Raw genomic sequence first — 19,670 nt, 5'->3', positions numbered from 1 at the left:
TGAGGCATTATTTCTTTTTAATGCTAATAAGTAAATCAGCTGCTGGTTGCAAGGCTTGTTGAGGTGACAAGCGAGCTGACGGCTTCCTGCCGAGCTACACCAACCGCCACGAAAGGCGCCGGTCCCAAACCGTGCCCGAGACTGAGCAAGGTCGTGTGGATCACTTGTGGGGCTTTAACCCTTGGGAACAGACTTACTAGGAATAAGTTAACGGTAACCAGAGAAACCTCAGGCCGGCATCCTCCCCCGGACTCTGAGGACCTGCTTGCATCCACCTGCAACTGAAAGCCTGAGCCAGAACGACCCTGTGCAGCACCGACCATTTGAAGTCTGTGCTGTAATGCTTCTAAAATTACCAAACCTCCCTACACTCAGGAAATAGCCGTTATCAGAAGCTACTTTTATTACCATGGAAACGGAAAGATAACAGAGAAAAGTCCGGTCACATCTCTCCGCTGAAGGAGGCAGATATATATTATGTATGTATTATGTTTATGTATGAGGCGGCAGTGATCACCGCTGGCCCTGGGTAAGACTGCAAGAGGCCGCGAGGTTGAGGGGTTCATGTATACATATGTGTATGTATGTGTATGTATGTGAATACATATATACAAGTGTATATGGGAACCTCAGAAAAAATACAATTTTGTATAAATCCACCAGAACTATCTATTTGTGGCCAAACACTAAGTTCCATTTTTCCAGACTTGTGGATGGTGTAAGACTGAATCATGCAAAAAAACAGAGCAGAAAAGCCAGCAGAACACAAAGGAAAGCCGGGCTGTCCTAAGAGGAGAAAGGGATGTTTTCCTGAAGGAATGTGGGAAATCTGTGGTCCGGCTCTCCGGGGGCCAGGGCGCGTGTCCAGCACTGCTGCGGGGGCGAGGCGGCCAGCTGGGTGCAGGGCGCGGAGGGGAGTGGGATGGAGGAGGTTTAATGCCCCCGCAGCGCTGAGGTCTGTGCTCGGCAGGGCTGTGGCCGGGGGGGGTCACTCATCTGCTTCAGGCAGAGGGAAGCAACTGGCATCTGAATAGCAAATGTGACTCATTTTCTCCTGCATGTTCCCCGTAAATCTTGTGCTCTGATGAATGTTTTTATTCCAGCCGGTTGTTCCTTCTTGCTCAACATTAAATCTTCATCCCATCAGCACTTGACTGAATTTGTAGAAACAAAATAGAAGAGGGGAACTCGGGCATGAATTAGCAGTTTAAGATCAGGAAAGAGTTCATATAAATCCCTGATCTGCCTATCCATCAAAATGTAATGATGCAAAGATACCAACATGACCCATTGCTCGCTGGCTGTCCTGGCCATCCATCCCCGGGCACGTCCCCCCCGCACTGGAGCCCCGGCTTTCCACCGCCCCTGGCCCACGCAGCGCGCTCATGACATGAAGGACAAAGAAAATGATATTTTCTTTCTGGCTCCAAAGCTGGGGATTCGGGGAATTAAATTGCGTCAGCTGTTCTCTCCTTTTTTCTTTTTTTTTCCAAACAGCACAATTTATGGCCCTGGTCATGAGAGAGCAATTGCCTCTCGCTCAGGCAGAGACTGAACGCGTGTATGTTCTGTCGTGGTCCAGATTTGGGTCCCGGGCAGAGCGAAGCTCAATGACCCTGAGCCAGGACAGGGTTGCAAGGGTCTGCAAGCACGAAGGATGTTTCAGCCCTGCCATGACCCGCTCTCCTGCAGACGGAGGAGCACTTCGGGACTGACTGCAGGACAGCTGGGCGGTTTGATGCTTTAATCACAGAGAAGTACATGTTCCTCCTCCCTGACATGGGTGGAAAGAGCTTTGTCGAAAATAGTTGCTCCCCGGTGAAGCGTTTGCGGGAATCCCAGGCACTGAAAAATCTTGCAGCTCCCCCAGCACATACGCCAAAACACGCCTTCTCCATCTTGGGTTTGAGTTCAGGGAACCCGTCACCAGAGCAAAGGAGCAATCGGCTCTGTCTCCTGTGTGCCCTGCTGCCTTTTCCCGGAGTAGGAATGAGACCATTAAATCAAGGGACTTTCCCAGCCGATCTGGGATTTAATCCACGGCTGCAGCCATACAGAGGGTCGCTGCCCCAGGCTCGGGCTGTGCAGCGCCCGGCACAGTGGGCTGAAGGGCTGCTCCTGCGGTTTTCAGTCAGTTTGAAAGGACTCTGATTTACGAATTTCCTATGATGTCAATCAAAATTTACATGTGATGTAAAAAAAGTAAAAGGGCAGCCGTGCGTAGGCTTGCGTTAGTATGTCTGAGCAGCACTGGCCTTAAAATATCCATTAAGCTTTCACAATGTTGAAATAGGAGCAATAAATAATGACACAGCTTTTAAAAAGTAAGAAATAAAGCAGAAGTAAAGAAATATGCCAGTGATGGATTTGCACCCCTCAGAATATAAAAGATTTTATCGTGCAGAATTATTTCCACGCTGTTTGACGCACACTGGTAAAGTTAAGTATTGCACAGCTGAGAAATCCTTGTAGGCGCTCATTGCTGGTGTATGAGGTCCTTTATGTGTGAATTCACGTCTGCAAATACATTAACAATTTAAATCAATGCGATTGTTACTGGTGAGGCACCCTTAACCCGGGTCTTTCTAGTGATCTCGGTAGATCGCTGCTGACATTTTCCTTTCTAGCAGGAGTGGAGAACCAGCAGTGCCAGGCTTAGGTTAGAGGGTACTTTGGGGGCACAGAGCTGACCCTGGAGATCCCCTTCGGCTCGGGCGAGCGTTCAGAGCTGTGCGTGTCCCCCATCACCACCGCGCTCCCGTTTGTGCCCAGCGTTGTCGTCGGGACTCGGGTGCGTGTGGGAAGTGTGCTGCAGCGCTCGGGAAAGAACAAAGGGGGAGAACAAAGCTGTGTGAATGAATCCCTGCTATTTCACTACAGCGGTGAACTAGAGAAATAATTTTAAAATAATTTAGGGTTAATGTGAAATGAAACCTTTTGATGCTCTTTGCATTCAAGGTTTCCTTTCTTCAGTAAATACAGGAAATAAAGTCCCTAATAATTTCATTTCAAAATGAAAAATTGCAATGCTCCCTTTAGAAAATTTTGATATCTTCAACATGTAACAAAATTATACTATTTTTTTGTCTGAAATTATTTTCTAAATTCATCACAAAATAATGAATAATCTCAATCGACCTGATGCTGCATTTTGTTGAGTACTTCATTCATCAGATAAATATCACTCAGCTCTATGCAAGCATTTTATCTTTTCTACTAGCTGTTAGAAAACCTCCTGTTACTGCAGGCACAGGCAAACTGAGTCCCCTCCTGTCCTACCCCAGAGACAGTGCCGGGTTCTGAAGTTCTATTAAATTAACACAGTGCATGGCAATCAGCTTTACAGGGTTTATAATGAACAAATGTGGACCGTGTATTTCAGGCCTGTTGCCTTCTGAAAACAAACTTGCCATGTCAAAAAGGCAACTGTGTGGTCCAGAGCTATTGGAACATATCCAACACCATCCAAGAGGAAAGACCGGATCATCACAATAATGGGAAAACAAAAGTAACCCTGCAGCACTCTGAACGAGAGTAGATGGGGATGTCCACGTCGTTCACTCTCCGTGCAAGGCCACCGCCACGTGCCCTGTTTAATTAAGTAAAAGGCTGTTGGAAGGTATTCTGACATTTAGGCTCCGCTTCATGAAAAGAGCTCCCACATTGCCATTTTCCAGATTCGAACAAAACTCCCCATACTTCTGAAAATGAAAGCAAAATAGAGATCTGTCTGGTCTGCAAGGGCACTGAAGACTTGCAGCTCCTAACGAGCTGTGAAGAGCAGGCTGCTGGTGTTTTCTAAATGATTTGTTAATCTTGGAAGATGGGAAGAGCGATCAGGTTAAAGGTGCAGAAAGCACGTCCATATGCCAAAGACACTGGCTATAGAGCAGCTGCATTATGAAGCTCGATGGTCTTAGGGGCCTTTTCCAACCTAAACGATTCTATGATTCTAAGCCATCCAGTCTTAAATGTGCCATTTTTTTTTTCCACCAAGAAAGCAGGACCAGAAGCTATGAGAGAAGCCAGGGTCTCCAGAGGTGATCAGGCTAACTCATCCCCTGTGTTGCCTGTTGAAACGGATTACATTTTGTTGATGAGGTAAAATTAAAGCAAGAAGATTTCAAATGTAATTAAAGCAACAAATCCCCTATAGGATGCTGAAACCACATTAGAATAAACCTTTATTCCAGGTTTATCCCCACAGCCTGCCTCTGACACATACCGCTGTGGGACATCTGCACCGCTGTCGCCCCATTAGTCCCAGCCCTCCTGCCCCACCTGCACCCCGAGTTGCTCCTTGTCCCTCAGATTCAGGCTGCAAAACTCAAAGGCAAGGATGTGGAACAGAGCTTCGAGGGGATGCGAGGCCCAGGGACGCGGGAGCAGCTGCTCCTCAAAGGCTCTGGAGGCAGGGAGCTGTGCCATCCGGCAGAGCATCCTGCAGAGCCCTTCTTCTCTGCAAAAGAAAGAGGTAATGAAATTTTAATCAGAACTTCCACAAAGCATACAGAGCTGCAAATAAGGGCCTTGGCATGCTGCTCCACCTACACCTTCATCCTCTTCTCATCTCACACATGGTCGTCTACAGACCCATCTTGGAGCGTTTCATGGTCTGACTTTCCCCAGGATTTCGAGCCACCCAATTTACACTCCTTTGAAGCAAGAGACCTGCTCAATCTCTAATTTATATTTTTTAATCAGGGCACCAAAGTGTGAGAGAGCTCAAGGGAAACATGTCCCTTTTAAAAAAAAAGTTATTGCTTTAATAAACACGGGAGGAAGGCAGTAATGGACTAGGGAGCTTCCCCTGGTTAAAAATTTAGTAATCAAGCCCTGCTCTTAATGAAACCGAAGATTAGTCCTACAGAACAGAAACTTGTTTCTTGGCAAGGCAATAACGACCGGTGATGTGAACGTGGGGAAATGCAAATGGCACAGCGAAGTCCCACTGGCGTGGAGGTTTCTTGCCTATCGGAAGCTGCTTGGGTCTCTCGATAAGACAATTCCCCCTTGGCCGCAGGGAGCTCTCGTGGGAGCCAGCTGCCCGGGGAACCCTGTGCTCCTGCCCCAGCTGGCTCTGATCCTGGTGACTGATCTGCAGTGATGGCACAGTGCTTAGCTGGTCAGAGCACTTTGTCATCATTAACTAATTAATTAGCTTTTATGCAAAGTGTAACTGCAAGCTCCATAATTAAGGGAGGCACCCTAAGCTATCATACAGTGTGGGTTCTTAGAGGCACTGCTTTCTTCCTGCCTTTGGGTATGTGCTAATGCTGCTCTCTAGGCTTACTGACAGTGGTATTTTGGTAAAAGTTTGCAAGAAGCTGGAATGATGCCCCTTGCTGAAAGGCAGTGGAACCGTCAGCGAAGGGACACGGAGCCAGGCTGCCTCCCCCACACGCACCCTGCCGCATTCCAGCCACAGCTCCGGGGAGCAGCTGATGGAGCGGGTTTGCCAGCCGGAGCACAACGCAGCCGAGGACATCTGTCCATTACCATGATCCTGGGAATGCTCCCGGCATCCTTTATGAATTCAGGATTGCCTCATATCGATCTGGCCATCCCCACCCTCTTACAGCAGCAATTAGTAGTCTTCCCTCCTTCCTCCCTTCTCTCTTTTGAACGGAAGTCTGCTCATTAAAAATTAATGAATGAGCCAACCATAGTGAGCAATAAGAGTACAAGCTAGCAGTCCTTGCCCGAAAGGAAGAAGACCAGCCCTTTGTGTTTAACTCGAGCATGCGATAAAGCTTTCCTCACTGAGTGATTTAACATATTGTCCCTTGATTGCTTTCATTATTTATGAAAGGTAAAATGCATCATCATCACCTGCCTCCCGCTCCTGTCCCTGCTTGCTGGAGCTTGCTTTATCAGCTGGCCAGCGACCCACCTCAGGTCCTGGACAAATGAGACGGCTCTGGGGTTCACTTCAGACTCCACTCTGCCAGCTCCTGGCCAGCAAAGCGATACTCAGTGCCTGGCAGTGCATCCTCCACCCCTGCACCAGTGCTCCTTGGGGAGGGTTTCACCCCTTTGCAAACACCACTGACCCTGGGCTCCAGAAACCCCCTGCCAGGGGTGGGGAGGGCAGGAGGCCACGAGCTACCAAAGGCAACAGCACAAGGGTTAGAAAAGAGGAGCCGTGACCCAGGACCTGGGCTTATTCCAGACTTACCTGGGCTCTGGTAGGAGAAACAGGTCCCAGGTCGGATCAAGCAAAACCAGGACTAACTTTCTCCTCCAGCCCCATGAGTGCTCGGTCTGTGGGGCTGTGACTGTGTTGGTAACTGGACTGATCAATCTGCCACACGGGCATGTGCAACCCCACAAGCATTGCTGCGCAGTTCGGGGGCTTACAGGGGGGCAGAAGCAGCTGAAGCAAAGCCACGTCTTGAACTGTTTCCGATATTTAGGCTGAGCCTGAATGTGACTTCCCTGCAGCTCCCCATCGAGAGGGAGAATAGCTTCCTGCGCAGCCAGGTTTTGAGGTAGGACTGGCATTAAATTATTCATTATGTTCTCTCACTGGGTTTCTAGCTTTGCAGCAATGTGGTAATTTCATTTTGGCTTCAGGTGGATGGCTGGAGCGCTGTGCCAGGGCCGGGGGGGGGCAAGCTGGAGACACTTGGGTTGTCAAAGGTTGCCAAGGACGTATTTCAAACCCACCAAACACCCACTTTGGAAGGATGATTGATATAGAAGGCCCCGCCAGTGCCACAGTCAGAGCCTCATAAAAGAGAAGGTTTGACAAAGCTCACCCATTTGCTTAATAACAATGTAAAGTTATAGCGCAAAGCCGGTTCTTGAAAGTAATAGAGGCATTTGCTTAATCCTGTTCTGTTCACTGTAATTTAATTTGAAAATAACTTTAAAGCTTCATTTACTCCGTGTTTTCCTTTGGTTCTTGGTTGGAGCAACGTCTGTTGCATGGAGGCACCCGGCTGCTGTAGCACGGCAGCATGTTGAAGGACGAGGACACTGCTCTGGCCAGGACGCTCCGGCCCTTTTCCTCCTGCTGGCGGCTCACCCTGGCCCTGGGTGCTCTGCCCGAGCTGCCTGGTCGGGTGAAGCACAGTGGTACCCACGGGCTGGCCGGGCTGCTTCCCCCGCCGCCCCGGCAGAGCAAACCGAGCGGGTGGGTGCTGCAGTGAGCGCTGGGCGGGCGGGCGAGCAGGGCACAGGGACACGGTGCCGTTTGCAGGCGTTGGCCGGGATCCTGCCCGGAGCACAGCCCTCGTCTCCTCTGGTGCGGTTGCATCCTTACCGAGGAAGAATTCTTCTCCTCCTCCTCCTCAGCAGCAGTAATGATTTTAAGAGTTGATTTGTGGGAGCAGTGGGATTAGCGAGTCGCTGGCAGCCTGGTGCATCTGCAGCCAGTGTCACCAAGGTAATGGCAGCCCCGCCAGCGTGTGTCCCCTGGGAACGGGGCATTTCAGGGTGCTCACGGGAGAGGGCATCAATCTGTCGGTGCACCGGACACGGAGGGTCCTGCCTCTCTCAGAGCTGTGTTTCTCAGATGCCGGCTGTTTCACAAGGGCGTTACGGCACCGGGGGCCGCATCGCTCCTGGCAATGCCGGAGGACTCGCCCACAGGCTGCCGGCGGCCACAGCGGTGCTCGGCCCCCTCCCCACCGCAGCACCGTCTGTCGGCAGCGGGAGATGTCAGAGCAGCCGTGCCGGCGCGCAGCAGCGGGCAGCGGGTGGCTGGCTGCGGTCCAGCCGGGCCTGGAGACAGGCAGACTCGCAGAGAGGACTTTAATTGCTGCCATTTGCCTTTCCGGCATGATTTATTGCTCCCTGTCTTTTCCCAGTTGGAACAGGAACCGGGGCTTTGGGAAGGGTTTTCAGTGGAGTCTGAGCGTAACCTTGGGGGATTTTAAAGTTGCGGTTTTTATTTTCCTTTCTCTTGTTAGTGGAATAAGTTCCAGAGTAAAATATAAAACACGGTGGGAAGCCTTTCATAGCTTGGCTTTCTCGAATGATGCCCTGTAACTTGGAGAAACAATAGGGACTTGCAAAATGCAGCAATTTCCATCATGAATTTGAAGGGTGAGGTGCACTGAGATCCTGGTTTCTGTGGTTTAAATTGATTTATAGTATATTCATAGCAGCTGTCGTGCTCCTTCACTGCCCTTCTTTCTCTTTTGTGCTCACAGAAGTATGCACTGGAGATCCCTGTTGTTATTTCTTGATTTTTAATAGCAGTGTAATTTGCTTCCAGAACATACAGACCTGCCTTTTCACACCCTGGCCGCGCAGCACAGCTTCTCCCGTCCCTCCGAGCCACTTGTGCGTCCTGTGAAAGTCCTTGGGGCCAGGGCACGCAGCCAGGCTGGGGTGGGGGGAGAGAAGGGGCTTCTCAGCCGCCCTCCCTTCCCCCCCCTTCCCTGCTCTGGACAGGACCATACGGGACCTGGACTTTGGTGGCTTTAGTGGCATGCAGGGGAGGCAGGCGGGTCCCTGCCTCGCCTCCCTGCGCCCATTGCACGGCACTGCTGCACTTGGCACCAGGTCAAACATGACACGAGCCTCGCTGTACCCTTCTGTTTGCACCTTTCCGTTTGCACCTTTCCCTGCAGACGCATGCCCCCGCTCCTGCAGCCTTTGCTGGATCAGTTCAGCCACCCCAAATTTTTTGAAGCAGCTCCCCAGGCCTTGCACCCGTCTCTGACTCTTGCTTTCCAGGCTGCACATGAGTGCAGAAAGCCCTGCCTGCCCAGGGCCGGCCCCTCCGGCCCCTCCACTGCCACCATGTCCCCAGCCCCGAGTCTGGCTGCGATGCGGGCAGGCGAGCACGGTTAGTCGTGGCCTGGCATCCCCAGCTGGCAAGAGCCAGGGCAGGTGCCATGCAGCTCTGCTCGCCCTCGCCGGCAGGCGCAGGGGCACAGGCAAGCTCTGCTCTTCGCTCTCAGCTCTTACGGCCAATTTCTGAATATGCCTCTGTCCTGTCTAACTTTGATCTAGGTAATGACTCTGAACTCTCGTTAAGTCTCATTTTGTGTTGTGCCTTTCATGGTTCCTTGTCATCTTGTTTATTCTGCTGCACACTTTGAAGTAACTAAGCCGTACGTGCTGCACGTTGTACCTCACTGCACAGTGGGCTGCAGCGCTGTGGATTAGCGTCATTATTTTTTAAGAGCACATTTGCAGAACTACAGTAAGTCTGTCCTAGAACAAAGGAGCCCCAGAACACCCTGAGAAGTGCAAGGGCAGCGGTGGGAGCCGGGGAGTGGCAGCGGGAGCCTCAGCGCTGGCCGGGTACCCGTGCAGCCTCACCGGTGACAGCGCGTGCTCAGGAGACACTCGCAGCCTGCGATGCTCGATGCAGCCCCGGTGACTCAGCTATGGGAAAGCTAGTGCTTGGCATCCGGGCTTTTAAAAAACAGCAATAATACTGTTTTGGAAACAGAACCAGTAATACCAGCATCCTTCATTTCTCCTGTTTCTCTTTGTGCTCGGGTTAGCTAATTAAGCCATCAGGTTGCTAGGAACAGCTTCATTTCATGCAATATAGTGTGACTGCCCCTTTATTCTGCTTTTCAGCTTCTCACTCCTGTGTTCGTATTTAAAGGCATAATTCTCTGTCATATCTTGCTTGGCAGCATGTCAGGAGCCTGTGCCAGGCAAAGTGGGAATTGAGACTAAAGGATTTCCTTTACACATTCACTTCTATTTAAAATATGCTCAGTATTCACCAGATGGTTTTGCATTTGCCCTTGAAAATGTTCCTTGTGCAGAAATCCCTCACCCATCTCTGCCCACCTGGCCTGAATCTCCCCAAAACTGGACATGAGGTCTGACTGTTCTCTGAGTGGCTCCAGCTCTGTGTTCAAGTAGCAGGTGAAAACCTGACGGCAGCATTCCATGGAGTGCACACAACAATGAGACAAATGAAGTAGGAAGGGTTTTTTTGCAAGACAAGTTAGTATAAAAGGCATTTATTCATTCTTTATAGTTCATTACAGGTGAAACAAAGCTTTTCTGCTCAGAGTTCAGATGCTTGGGATTCTTTCTAAAAGTCTACAAGCTACGAGCTCTTCCATCTAATTTTGGAAAGGAGATAGATTCATATTGCTCCTGCTGTGCTTTGTTGTGTCCCGAAAGGCTGACAATCTGCTTTCAGAAATTGCAGGCAAAATGCTAATAAACCCAAATAAAATGATAGTCATTGCAAGGCGGGCAGCACTCACTGTAGACCCAATGTAGGTGAGCAGTCACTAAGCCGCGCTGTGGTACCGAACGATGCCAGCACATGCCGCGAGCCAGATCAGCCTCGGGGATGGAGAGTGCTGTAGCCATTGAAGTGGCTGCACTGTGCTCTGCTCGCTGCCTTGCCAGCACTGCCTGCTGGGGCTGGGTGGGGGGATCACTGCCGGACTGAGGTGGAGAGGAGGGCACCGGCAGCCCCCGCCCGTGTCCCCGCCACTCGTCCCCAGCTGCCCCGAGCAGCGAGTCCCTGCGAGGCTGGTGCACCCTCTGCCGCTGCAATCCCTCCCCCTTATTTAAGGGTGATTTCTGCAAGGTCGTCCTGTTCTCTGACTGCAGCACAGTGTGCGTGTGATACTGCGCTGCTCTGCCAGGAAACCCAAGTTGCCTGATGGGTCAGCTCTGCTGGGCAACTGCACGCCCATTTGGCATCTGTGTTGTAAAACGTCCCACCGATACCTTGTGCTTACTGCTATGGCGTTCTGCTTTAATGCCTTTGCACTATATATATATATATATATATATTAGTCCTACTTTAAACAGTTTAATGAATCCAGGCCTTTAGGGAGAATTAACAGTGTATTAACACTGCATCTGAAAAATTAAAGGAATAGTCAAGCAAATTTCTTTTTATTGACTTTTAGTGAGCCATTTAATCCAAACATCTCGTTAACTGCAATATAACTATACTATATAATGGGTTTTGCAATAAGAACAATTAGCTTTGCAATTAGCATAAGAGTGAGCGCTCTGCAACTGCCTGCAATTGGCAGCGGGCCTATTAAAAACGTGTCCTGTGGAGAAAAAAATAATAGCATTTCAGATGGGTAGATTGAAACCGTTTGACTTTAAGCACCAATAATACTTCTTCTATTGATCCAGTGTCCCAGATGATCTAGGGGTGGGGAGGGAAGGTTAGCTGCTCATGGTGAACTTCTTTCTGCTCTATCATTGGCACGGCATCGATCAGCTTGATTTGTGGGGTGAACCATGGAGTCCTGCAGTAATTAGCCCATCCCGTTAGTGCTCGGCCTGTCTGATCTCCCGCAGTGGTTACAAGATGGAGTTGCAGGGTGCCTGGGCTGGCAAGCGGCGGTAGCTCCGGTGCAGGGATGGAGCACCCGCTGCTGGCACCCTGCTCACTCCAGGGGATGGTCCTGGGGAGCTCCAGCCGGTGCAGCCTCCAGCGGGTGTGTGGCCGGGCAGGCTGCACATCTGAGGGCACGGGTAGACATTTCTGCTATGGGATTTTCTGTGTCAAAAGGGAGAGTGTCCCTGTGGCTGCCCTCAAGCCCATTTCTGGGAGAATATTCACCTGGGATTGTGCTGAAGCGCAGGACGAAATGGCGATCCATCACCCGTGTAAGGATCAACTGCCTCTGCCTGGAGGTTCTCCTGCTTAAAAAACTGAAGACAACAAGGTTTGACATCTCAGGCTATTGAATAAATAATAACCATAAAAAATGTCAGCAATTAGGTTTTATTTAAATCTCCTAGCCAACAACACTAACTTAAACTTTATGATGCACCATTACAGCCTCTGAGAGCATTCAGCGTGCCAAACAATATGTTCCATGAAAACTGATATAATCTGCTTGTTATCTGCAGCACCGCCTTGTAGTGGTGCTTTATTGATTTTCTGCACAATCACAGTAAAAAGTCTTTTTTTTCCCCTCTGGTATCTTTTTATGATTCTGGAGGATTTGTTTCCGCTCATCTGTCGTTTTTCACCCACTCATATCTCTGCTGTTTTATAGTAGTAAAAAAAAAACAATCCACTATTGATTTGCTCAACCACATTAACAAACATAAAGCTGACAAGGGAGTAGAGACGGTGATAACCACCATGAGCTACGTGGACAGACAGACAGACAGAGCGCCTCGCAGCGGGGTCCCCGGAGCAGGAGATGGGCACTCACAGCAGCTCTGCCGGGCAATCCCAGGGGCTGCGGGGCGGGTGGCACCAGCTTGGCCCCTCGCTGCCAGGGGAAGGAAGCCCAAACATTTTCTCAATTACAGGAACCACAAAAAGCAACGTTTCCCAACAATTCTTTGAAAGATATTGTCCAATCAAACATTTCCTACAGTTTCATCCAAAAGCACTTTTTTTCCTTCTGCTATGCGCCCCCATAGCCCATCCTAAAACAATTTACTAAAACATAAGGTAGGTGTTGAGAACCTGTGTGTTAATGACTGCGTCCTCCGACCGCAGCGAGGATGTGCTCCACCGACAGGGACTGGCAGACTGAGACACGAGCTGCTGATGGTGTCCAGACCGAGCGCCTGAGTGGCTCTGCAGTTTGAAGATGAAGGACTGTCCTGGTCCTGCCTGCAGGACGGAGCAGTGATGAACCCGGGGACAGGATCATTTCACTTGGGGGAAGAAAGGGGCTAGGGGGCATTTATATGCTGAGGAGCAGGGCTGGGGGCTGCAATGCACCTCCTGAACGGCCATTAATAGCTTCAAGAGCGAAAATGGAAGAGCAGAAACCAGTTTTGGCATTTTTACTGCCTGCGTAATGCAAAACTAAGCGTTTCTAGTTGGCAATAGAAATAATCGCTTAGGGACATGATTTAGTGGGCATGGTGGTGTTGGGTTGACAGTTGGACTCGATGGTCTTAGAGGTCTTTTCCAACCTTAATGATTCTATGAATTCCTCCCTGGCAATCAATTTACGTTGGAGTAACACAGTGATGACTAAGGGCCAGAGAGGGGGTGGAAAGCAAGGGGGCACAGATGCCCTCCCCACACATTAGCCGCCCAGACAGGGCAATGCCGGAGACCCGTCTGGCTCTGCAGAGCCCTTCCTAACACCTCGGGAACAGCAACAGCCCCAGAAACTACGTGTCTGAGTCAGAGAAATCAAAGCAAAGCAGCGACACTGGCATCCTCCAAGGAGCGCAGAACTGCCCCCGCTCCTCTCGCACGCCGGCAGCTCGGTGGTCCCTTGGTCCCTCAGTCCCTCGCTGGTGTCTCCACGGCAATCAGTCAGTGCCTGCTTGCTGCTCCTCCGTGCAGGCAGGTGGCTTTCTGCAACAGACACAGAGATGAGGCTTGGGATGAGACAGAAATTGCCAATAAATCAGGGAAAGTCAAGAAACAGGAAAAATGAACAGCTTGAGTTTGGGGATGGTTTCCCCTGTGCTTGGAAATCCATTTAAATATTTAATCCTGCGTGCTTGTTGGAGAGAGCGGCCGGTCGTTCCCCCAGCTAAGCACAGGCATGTGGGTGGCCAGGGCGGCAGAGGGGCTGCGCCGCTGCTGGGCACCTCCTTGGCACAAAGCTGGTGCCTCCCAACAGAGGCTCGCTGCCAGCCACTGCCCGTCGCATGTGCCGCGCTGGTGGCAAACGCTCCCTGCTAACCCAGCAGCAGGATTTCTTCAGCTCTCGTAGCCCAGATGCAATATTCCTGAGCTCAGACTTTGGGAGAGGGTTGTTAACTGAGAGGGGCTGTTTGCCTTGTGTGCCTGTTTTAGCTTTGTTTGCTGCCACTGAACCTTCAAATAATTATCTAAAAATTGTTTCATTTCTATGCTTCAGGGGCAATTTTTGTTGTTTTTTCCTCAATAACTGATGTTTTTACTTTAGTTAAGCAGCTTGCATGAGATTGCGGTGAAACAACATAGACGGTGCAAACTGCCCTGCCAGACACAGAGCAGCCAGCTCCTCTCCCTCGTCCCCTCTCCCTGGGAGGCATTGGATGCATCCCTCCCATGGCAGGACATCACCTGCTGGAGGACGGAGCGGCGAGGAGGAGCACGGTGGGAAGGCACTGGCATGTGAAGGAGGAATCAGCTCTCTGCTGAGGCAGGTCTGTCGCTTATGGCTGGGTCTCTGCCTCCCCTGAACTGCCACACGTCCCAGGACAGGGCACGGCGCTCTCGGAGCCGCCACTCTCGAGGACCAGGGAAGGGTTGCAGTTCTCCCAGGGAGGAAACGGTGTTGCGAGGGGAGCCAGTGAGTGATGCGGAGGTGTCACAGCAGTGGCTCCAATTCAGCCATCGGGTGTTTTAACCCGTCCTTCCCGCACGGGTGAGTGTTCTCCCTGCTCGTGCATGTGGCTCTGCTCGGGGAGCTGGAGCCCAGGGCCCCCTGCACCGCTGCCCTCCTTCCTCATGACACGCTCAATCTCCAGCAATAATCTAAAGTTAATTTGCTATAACAAATGAGAACATTCCCTTTTGATGAATGGCTGTTTGCCTTTAATTTGTTACAAGATGATGAGACTTAAAGGAAATGTTCAGCTGTCAGGAAAGTGCGCTTTTAAGACACTTAAATGTGAACTTTGGTATCATTTACTAAGTCATTTTCCAGGGACTCTGTTCTAACTCCCAGCATTGCCAGCGCTGGATTTTCTGTCTCTCTCACATTTTCTAATGCAGCAGGCTGAATATTTTACATTTAAGAAGCCTACCTGTGCCTTGGTGAGATTTAGCTGCTTTGAAATGTCACTTGCCATATGTTGCCATTATTATTATGAACTGCATTCAAATGAACAGCTTTTTCTCCCAGATCTGTAGTGCCAGACCTTTGCACTTCACAGGATGCCAAAAGAGCCCCTCATTTAAATGCCAGTAATAATCCCATCCCTGCCCAATGAGGCACCTCCTTCATTTCAAGCATCAGAGTTGGTCCCCTTTGATACCAGGTCATGGATTCGGCCAGTGCCGGTAGCGCATCTCCAGCAGCACCCGCCACGTCTGGGTCCCAGCGTGGCATCGGGGGGTCCTGGGCTGGGAGGCTGGGTAATGGCAGCAGAGTCGTTAATCTCAGCTTAAGGCCCCCCTTGTACTCAGGCAAACCCATCCAGTTCCTAGCCTTCTCCTTTGTAGCAGAGAGGCTCCCTCAGGGAAAATTCAGTCTTCATAACCCAAGAAGAGGGTATTTTTCTCTGCAATATCATGTGTTTGTAGGTCTGATTTACTGTCTTCCCTGGCCCGTCCCCTGGGATCTGCACTGCGCCTGGCCCAGCTAACAGCGTCAGCTGAGGAAAGCTGGCGGTGCCAGGCTGAAAAGGGGCTGGGCTGGGACCTGCCAGAGTTTGAGTCCCTTTCATCTGCCTCTGCCTACCAGAAACTTTGAAACATCAGAATAAAACAGTGTCACAGGGGGAGGAGGCTGAACTAAAGTACAGAGAAGCGAGTAGAAGAAAACCCTCCAGAAGAAGGGAGGGGAGAGCTGCCGGCACCCTGCCTGCGTGGAGCTGAGCAGGGGCATCCCTCCCCCTGCTGAAGTCTCCACATCTTTGAGAACAGCAGAAATTCAGACAGGCTGTTCCTTCACAGGAGAGGACAGCAAACATTGCAGCCTTCCTGCAGACAGCAAGACCCTTGGCTTGGTCATCACCTGGCACAAGGGTGTCCCGGTGCTGGGGCACCGAGGCAGTACCAACGTGCAGCTAAATAAGTGTGCAGCAGCATGGGAGCATCAGCAATGTGCAACACTGTCTGCTTTTGCAGGGGAAGCTGGAGCACAATGCCAGGTCCCAAAACTGGGATGGTTTTTCTGCTCTTCACCCACAACTTTGCTTCTACTTTCCTTTAAAGAAGACAAGGATACAGAGGGGAAAAAAATCTCTTTGCGTTTCTGAGAGTTATGAAATAACCATGCGGTGTTTCCCTTCATCACTACTAATCACAAGAGCAAGCTCTCACAAAGAATTAGTTTGCACTAAACCTTTCGTAAATTTCTGAAGCCACAGATTGCAGAAGAGAGATTGCAGAACTGGAGATTATGACTTTTAAGTTCAATTCATTACCTCAAGTTAGCATCAAACTACACAGCCTTGTAAGCAGAGCTCTCACATACAGAACAGCCTGTTCAGGTACAGAACAACTAACCTGAGCAGTTAGCTGTTCAAACCGAGCAGCTCAGATTGGATTAGTCAGAGCAGGTTTGGAGGAGAGCAAGGCTAGAGAGGAACAGTTCATATTGGATTGCATTCAAAATAGTGTCTTCTCTCCTGCTAGAACGTATCATTGCGTTATTAGGCAAAATAGATTTTAGCATTGATTTATCATCCCCTTTGGAAAGACATTTTGCTGTGGTATTCCATTTAAACTGAGCTTAACAGCCCGTGCATGGGAGCTGTGTCACTCCAGCATGGCCATGCATCGTGAGCCGGGTGGCGAGGGAGGAAGGAAACCTGCTGTTAAAGCTTCAGTGATACATATTCTTCTCTCCCTGACAGGAGCAGAAAAGGGGCGGGCAGGTTCAGGGTAGTGTTATTATTATTTGCACCTATCAAGAAAAAAAGTCTGTTGCAACCTGAAAACATCAGAGGAAGGAGCTGCTGACAGGGATGGTGGCTCCCGCTCCCCTGCTCCTGGGGGGAAATGTATGAATAAATTATTATGACTCCAAGAGCAGTGGAAACTTCAGAAATAATTTCTGCAACTGATGACTGTGAAATTTCAATAATATCCCTGAGGGGTGCTGGAAGGAATCAGGGCAGTGGGAAACCCAAAGCTGGGCCACCATGTTTCCTGCAGGAGGGCTGCAAGGGGACGTGCTTATGAGAGCTGGGGGGAAGAGGGAGATCTAAGCCCTGGCATTAGTGAAGAAGCACGTGGCCCTGAATCAGTCCAGACGAGGCAGGGAAACAGAGGTTCCCAGGTACCCAGAGGCTCTCTCTGTCTGGTTTGGGAAAATTCAGGGCAGAATTTACATAAGGATCACAAGGCCAGGTTGTTTCCATGTTGCTTGTTCACTTGGCTTCACAGTATTGAATCCTGGAGAAATTCTGCTTGTGATGTTGCCCAGCGGAAGAACACCCCCAGTGCAGCACCTTCACCCACTGCTGCGGAGCAGCTGGAATGAGAGCGCTTAGGAGAGCTCAGAGCACCGGGGAGACAGAGTCTCTAATTACCGTTACTCATTTATGCATGAATCAGATGTGAACTATCAGGTCTCTTTTCAAAAGCCCTTTCTTAAACTGCAGCAGCCCTGAAGGCACCTCCTCCCAGCCCACGCCTGTCCGGGGCTGAGGCTTTGTACGGGGCATCACTCTGCCTCTGGCAGCCGGGGCGGCACGCTGGCAATCCTTCATGGCCAGTCCAACGCTGCACGTTGCAAAAGGAGCCGGAGAGAGGCCCAGGCTGGCGCCCGCCAGTGAAACACCCGGTGCCACAGAGCCTGCCAGGACCACCGTGGTCCCGCCAGGAGCACCGCAGTCCCTCCAGCCCTTCTCTAGGGGCGAGAGAGGAGCACGCTTGAAGACACGGCCAACTCCGGCAGCCCGGGGACACGCCGCAGAGCGCGGTCTGCCCCCCTCCCTGTGCCGAGAGCCTGTCTGTGGAGGCAGCTCATCACTCAACACACAATCCAGATTTATTTATATGTGCACAACAGAGGGAAATGGGTTTGCTACCAGGATCAATCCTTCAATCTAATGCCTCTCACTCCATTGTAACTGTATTTCATGACCTTCTCAGGGATTTTCAGGTTTTTCATTTGAAGGATCAAGAGCTGTGGAGAGAAGGACATAAGAATAAAGGGAAGAACTCTCTGGTTTCTATTCAACACAGAATGACCCGGGCAGGAAAGGAAAACTCATGAGTTATAATGATATGCAGTTTAGATCTTTGCTGCACCCAGTGATGCTCTGTGTTATGGCTTTGTGGTTTTTTAGTGCAGAGGTCACCTACTTGAGCATCTTCTGCTGCTCGTGAAATCCCCCTGCCGACACACCGCTGTTGCTTCAGCCTCTGCGCAACAGGAGCAGGGCTGATGCCTCTGCCAGGCACAGCCAGAGCTCCTTCGCTGCATCAAGGGGATTTGTCAACGGCAGATGGAGACCATCAGGGTGCAGGAGGGCTGGGCAAAGGATCCTGGCTCCTCCAGACTACGTTCACCAAAAGGCCTTTCCGAAGGAGCCTGCCCAGGCAGCTACTGCAGGCAGGGAGGCCGCAGTGGCTCTGCGCTGCTCTGCTCCGGTGTGCTCGCTCAGCCTGAACTGAAAGCCAAGACAGTTCGGGGATTGCCCAGCCCTTCGTCTGTGCATTCAATCAAGTGATGCTCCAGTGAGCCAGAAACTGAACTGCAAAAGCCATTAGATCTCAGCAACGATGCAACCAGACTCATTGCTCTCAGCCCACAGACAGTGCTGTCTCCCTGGATGGAGACCTGCGGCTTCCTCTCCCAATCTTGTTCCCATCCATTTTTCATCCTGGCAGTGCTGGGATGCAGCCGTGTCACAGCCGTCCCAGGAGCATGGCTGGTGCAGGTTTTTCCATCTTGTTTTTTGAGCAGACTGACGTGGGAAGGGTGCACGTGGCCTCCTGCCCTGGGCACAAGCCAGCCCCTAAGCGAGGAGTATTTCCAGGCAGACTCCTGGTCTGTGCCCTGGGCGGGGGTACCAAGGGCTGGGCTAGATGGCTCCCAGGGCTGGTCCCCCAGCGCCGCCTCGTCCTACAGAGCTCGCACCCACCGCAGCAGGGCCGAGCCCAGGTGCGTCCGGCAGTGCCGACCCTGTGCCAAGCGGCCAGGAGGGCAGCAGGGGGTCAGGAGCCAAATCCCCCGCTCCCCCCTGCCTGCTTGCACGAGGGCATGCATCCCCACAGCAGCAGTACAGTAACAGTCCATTAATTATGCCATTTAATTAGATAACAAATATTCATATTTCAGTAATGACTCTGCTGTTCATTCTGCATTTAGCTCCTTGTGCTGCAGTGACGCAGCCTTTACCCGTTCGCTCGCTCCTAATGAACAACCACTTAGAATTTTAAAAAGTGGAGGATATCTTTCTGAGTTAATTAGCTTGAAATTAGCTTAATCACAGCTCATTTAAACTTATCTAAACAACAGCACGAGGAACTCTAGAAAAACTTGGGCTCAGCCTTACTCAGCTTTCCACCCAGACATCCCGGCTGGCCAGGGATGCCGAGCACTGCGACGGGGTCCAGCCCCACTCTGGCTCTACTGCTGCTGCCCTGACCCAGCCACGTGCAGCCCCAGATCTCGGTCTCCCCATCTGGATGCTGTGCCCGTGCTGGGAGGCAGCTTGGCATCATAACGGCCCCATCGCCCCTCGCTCCTCAGCCGGGTCTGGGGACTGCAGCACCTTCAGCGGCTCCTCTTACCACTCTCGCAGTGCGGGGAAGGGGGGGGTCCCTGCGCTGGCACCCCTCAGCCAGGCCAACACGCTGCTGCGGGCTGCCGAAACAGCAGCACCCCAAGCGCTGCCAAGCGCTGCAGCTGCCCAGGGCTGGGACATGGAAACCATCAGCGCTGCCCCGGTGAGCCCGTCCTCAGCACTTAGCAGGCGGCAAATGCAGTGGCTTGGTACCTCCGCATGCCCCTTCGCATGAGCCAGGCAAAGGGCGCTTCGGAGGTCAGCCCTGACTGCTGCCTGTCTCAGCACCTTGCCAGTGCTCCCCGGTAATTAGAAAAGCCAGCATAACCAGTAAGACATGGTATAATTTAGACTGTCACTGCTGCCACAATTAAGCATGCTATTCC

This window comes from Aptenodytes patagonicus, chromosome 21, assembly GCF_965638725.1.
Source record: "Aptenodytes patagonicus chromosome 21, bAptPat1.pri.cur, whole genome shotgun sequence".
Taxonomy (NCBI): Eukaryota; Metazoa; Chordata; class Aves; order Sphenisciformes; family Spheniscidae; genus Aptenodytes; species Aptenodytes patagonicus.
The sequence above is the reverse complement of the archived record's forward strand: the minus strand, read 5'-3'. Positions refer to the sequence as shown.